The sequence below is a fragment of the Saccopteryx bilineata genome, chromosome 5 (genome assembly GCF_036850765.1).
Source record: "Saccopteryx bilineata isolate mSacBil1 chromosome 5, mSacBil1_pri_phased_curated, whole genome shotgun sequence".
NCBI lineage: Eukaryota > Metazoa > Chordata > Mammalia > Chiroptera > Emballonuridae > Saccopteryx > Saccopteryx bilineata.
In genome coordinates, this window is record NC_089494.1 from 150,036,491 (window position 1) to 150,041,915 (window position 5,425).

A 5,425-nucleotide genomic window follows, 5' to 3' on the forward strand; every position below is an offset into this window, starting at 1 on the left:
ATTTTGCAGTCTATCTAACGGTGAGTACAGTGCCTGTAATAGACACTTAATAAGTTATAGTGTAACAATCTTTGGCTAGAACCATTGTACTCGCACTGTTTCCTAATACTTCCATGAGAAAAGTAAACATGCAAAACCACACATACACTTAAAAGCAGGATTATGCATAGAAATAATGTTTTCTTAATATATTCTCACTTACTCTCTAATATAATGAACAACCAACCAACCAACTAACCTCAGGTGGCTACAAAACAATTTGCCACCAGAAATAAGATGCAGAGAAAAATCAATAGCCTTGTGGTCAATATTAATCTTCCATCAATAAAGGCCCATATCTTTCACTCTTTATGGTAATTGTCCCACTGATCTGCTTAATGTGCTTAAAGTACTTAGACAGGCCTGCTGATAGCATCTTATCAGGGCTCTGAGCAGCAGAGTCAAGGAGCACCCAAGAGCTGGGGCTGGTTCTCCTGAAAGTTTGATGTGAAAAAGGGTCCTTGGGTGTAGTGGATACTAGGCTGGGTTTGCCAGTGGATTTTCCAATGGGTCTGCCTCCCTCTCTGCTCTCCGAGGTGAGGGTGGCTTCTTTCTCCTTCCAGGCTTTCAGGGTTCACTGAGACAAAGTAATGAGGCCCACCACTTAAGCCAGTATTGTTGGGAATTTCATTGTATGTACTCTGGAAGGCCTTTGACATTAAACAAATTACTTTTCTGGCAGCAAATAAACCCATCTTCCCCTCAGAAGTCTACTAATATGCACACTTAGAGCTTATTGGCACTGAGGACTGCTGTCCAAGTAACCCAGCTTCACTTTCAATAAAAGCCCACTATTCCCATGGAAATTTTACTGTCATCAAGTGACCTGCGTGTTCTCCAAATTAACATTAAGTTTAGGAATTTATAGATTCACTGCCAGTGGTTAATAATATTGGTTTGAGATGCTTTGCAGAGTGAAAAGATGTGAACTGGGAGGGTGATATGTTCCTCTCTAGCTGAATACCAGCGGGGTTCTTGGCAAGTTACGGAAGCAGGTACTTGATGCTTTCAAAAAAGCACACTTATTTTTTGAAACTGACAACCTATGTGAAGTATTTGTATTTAAACAATGATTCCCTAAAGTTTAACACACATATACACATACGTACGTACAGTTGTGCAAGAATTTAATGTTAAATGGGCTTGTTCATTTTAAAAATTATCCTTTAGAAATTATATGAAATTCATAAATGTACAGAATATCTCACTTTCTATATGCCTATATTCTATTTCAGTTAGTCGACCACATTTTTATATTTTACCCAAACCCTTCCAAGCAGTACATGCTGTTTGAAATCATAATGACAGACATTACTTTGATGTTACTTTTTCTTAACTTAGCCATCATTCACAGCTGCTTCTGCTGCAATTGAACAAAGCACTTAAAAAGAGGAAGATATTATATAAATTAAATTTTCATTGCTCTGTAACATATCAAAAGATTGCACCATTTCTGATTTACAGTTAGGATTGGAAATTAACTTCAAAAGACAAGAAATGGAAAAGTGGAGGCATATTTTTTCACAGCTTATTACTGAAAAGGGAGAAGTGATGTCATGATAACAAAAAGGTTTCTTTTCCTGAACAAAAGAAAGAATACCCATTCCTTTCATACCTGTGTGTTTATATCCCTCTATAAGCTTTGTCTTCCTCTTTACCCTTCAGATTCATAACTATTAAAAACAGGTCTCATAATGCCATCACTTTCACCCTGGATAGAACCACGAAGCAGCAGAAATGAGAGTTTGGAGAGACATCAGGGTATCAAAACATCCAGCCCTTTGCTTTCAGCAAAGGTAGTAATAATAGCATCCTTTCTAGACATGACACATATCAGAGTTTATCTGTCTAATTTATACCTGGTTAGTGGGAAAGCAAGCCAGAAATCAAGTCATCTCATTCATCAAGTTCTGTACTCTTCCTGTAACTGCACAAGAACCTAATTTTGCCATATAAGTGTAAGAAGCTCATTGGGAAATGGTTGACTTGGTGTCCCCAAATTTTGAGGTCCTCTGGTTTCCTTGTATATCTAAGGTTTACATGCACACCTCACAGTTCCTTACTCTCATCACCCGTTGGCTCCCACCAGCACAGATATCTTTGCCTGACTGTCATAGGTACCACTCTAAGATCTCATACTTGATGCTCCTCATCTCTAACCACACTCTCTTTACTTGCCATTTCTTTCACTTCCCTGTACCCCTCACTTTGTTTTCTGTTTCTTCTCAATCTTGTCCCCTTTCAATTCTTTTCTCTTGACTGGACTTCTCTGTCTCTTAAAATCTTAAACCCTCCATTTTCTTTTCTCATGCATTCTGTGTTTATCCCCTGGTGATCTCCAGCTGTGACTTTGTCAATGGTTCCCCATTGGCAATATCTATAGCCCTAGGCAATTTTGCCTTTGTAGGTTCTTTTCTTCATTAAAAATATTAAAATTTATATTTTATGATTATTTTGGTATCAAGATACATATCATCTCTTACCATAAAAGTTTTTTTCCCCCTCTGACCTTAAATTAAAACATTTTCTTCAACTCCTAAAAATATTATAGGCAGTAGGCTAGGTATCTACTCTGCTTGATGAATGATAAGTTGGCCTGGGGTTGTACCACAGAAAGGTACAACAGATTCAATCAGTTTTGATTCACTTTATTTATTTATTTATTTATTTATTATTTTTTCCACTCAGACTGTGTTCTCTCCTTCCTACTCTCCCAAAAGAAGAGAAGAACGATCATCAATGGCAAAAGGCAGTTGCACAAGCAACACCAAGAGCCGGCTTCACGCTCAGGAGAGAACACTGCAACTCCTCCTCGTGGACATTATTTATTTTTTTAAAGTTACTAAAATCTATTAAACATAACAAATGTTAGAAAGTGTAATTAATGCTGAGTTTAAAGTTTAAAATAATGTTATCTTTATCAAAATTGGGACAATTATAATCCTCTTTGAATTCTTGGTTGAGAGAATATCAGATTGTTCCTAATTATAAATTTTCTATAATTTGAAATTCAATTATAGGAATATCTAATAAAGCAAAATGCACAAAGTACTTTTTAGGTGCTGAACTTAGAAAGTTGAGTAAACACTGTTCTAGCAGGAAGACAAGGTACCAGTTACTGTAATATTGGACTAAATATAAATTCTGAAAGGGAAAAAAGATCTGAGGATTCAAGATTTTGAGAAAACCCATTCTTTCAGTAGTATCACTAAAGACTGGTGAATTATGTGATATTTGTTGATTTAAAAAATAATCATATTTATCATAAAAATGTATACCTCTATAGCCCCCACACATGTATAGCCTCCACCACTATCAAGATTATTCACCAGAATGGCTCATTTTTTACCAAAATGAACCTTCATTGACACATCATAATCACCCAAAATCCACAGTTTACAATAGGGTTCAGCTTGGTGTTGTACATTCTGTGGGCTTAGACAAATGCGTAGTGACATATATTCATCATTATAGTGTTATACACAGTAGTTTCACTGCCCTAAAAATTCTCTGTGCTCTGCTTATTCCACTCCCACTAAAATCAGCAACCATGGATCTCCTTGTCTCCTTGTGATACATCTTTTTAACTACTCAACTTATTGAGTATTTTGATATTGTCCAAAAGTTTTGAACTTGATTATGTGTAGTGAAATATACATCTTTTAATAATAATTATGGCCCTGGCTGGCAGGTTCGGTGGATAGAGCACTGGCCTGGTGTATGGACATCCCAAGTTCGATTCCTGGTCAGGGCACACAGTAGAAGCAACTATCTGCTTCTCTCCTCCTGCCTCTCCCCCTTCTCTCCCTCTTCCCCTCCTGCAGGCAGTGGCTCAATTGGTTCCAGCATTGGCCAGTGTTGAGGATAGCTCAGATGGTCCCAGTGTCAGCCTCAGGTGCTAAGGATAGCGTGGTTGATTCGAGCATTGGCCCCAGACAAGGGTTGTCAGGTGGATTCCGGTTGGGGTACACATGAGATTCTGTCTCACTATCTCCCGCCTTTCACTTAAAATAATAATAATAATTGTATCTTTTCATATATATGTTATTTATTGTTCATGTACTATTTACTTGTCTTAACTTTTCAGAAAAATATGAATTAACAGTCAAGTCAATGAAAATTCCTCCAATATTTCACTAAGCATGTTAAAGAAATTTTCTTTTATTCATTAGTAAAGTCAGAAATAGATATTAATTTCAACAAAATATAATTTTGACATCTATTTATAATAGAACATTATGTGGAAAAAAGCAGACATGGAATAGTATATAAAATATTTATCTGTGGTATGTTTTTGGGATGAACTTTTTCTCTATTTTTATTTTTACTTTTTATATAATAAGTATCATGTTAAAAATGAAAATATGTCATAAACAGTTCTTGGGTTATTAAATATTATTTAAGTTATTTTATCTTTTATATTTATCACAATTTATTTAATTGTCTATCATGAAATATTTAAGCTGTTTTTGCTAATATAAAGTTGCAATAAACATTCATATAAATAAAGATTTATGCACAGATATAAAAGGCAACATGTGAAGATATCTAATATTTTGGGGCAATAAAAATAAGCTAAATTGTATATTTAGGTAGCAGATAATACGAGGAAAGAGAGGTAAATAGGAAAAAAAGCAATCCACAGCCATTTAGCACAAAGTTATTTCTAGATCTTCCTAGTGAGCTTCTGATCTATATACTTACCTCTGTATCAGTTATATCCATCTGTATGTCATATATCTTACTTATATCAACACTCATACATAAGTCCAGACTTAACAATCAGACTTATCTTCAACATGATCAAAACTGAAAACCTATAATCAACTCCACTAGCCTGTATTTCTTACACCAGTAACAGTACTCCTCATCTATTGCCTAAACCAAAGTCTCAGTGCTCTCCTTGATTCTTACCCATCCAGCCCACATTATAAGAGCTGGTCAACCCTACTTCATCGCCATATCTCAGTTCACTTTTCGCGGTCTCACTGTATCACTGATTTTAAAATTGTATATGGTATATTTAATTTTGTGTCGCAGAATTTTTGCTATATCACAGGATTTTGAGGTATATAGGTATTTTTATATATTTATTTTATTAATTATTTTTGCGGCAAAGTAAATGTAGGAAAGGTTAATAAGACTGGGGGGAGGGTTTATAAAGCCTTAAAATATATAAATGATAAAATAAATATAAGGTTGCTACTTCATGGATTTTCACCAATCACGGGTGGTTCTGGAACCTAATCCCCGCAATAGAACAGGGACTACGGTAGTTCCTGACAGTGTCCAGTTCTCTCTATGATGTTACTACCTTAGTTGAGGACCATTACTTTAATCCAGATTACTTTCCTCTTTCACCCAGATTAAGGCAACAGTTTCCTAC

The 5,425-nt window shown here is 35.5% G+C and overlaps 1 non-coding gene across 1 annotated transcript; it reads right to left on the minus strand.

Moving 5' to 3' along the window:
• Positions 1 to 2,718: 2,718 nt before the first annotated feature.
• LOC136307025 (small nucleolar RNA U3) lies at positions 2,719 to 2,924 on the minus strand. The gene has a single exon (XR_010725750.1). It is a non-coding gene; the product is annotated as a small nucleolar RNA U3 (small nucleolar RNA).
• Positions 2,925 to 5,425: the final 2,501 nt, after the last annotated feature.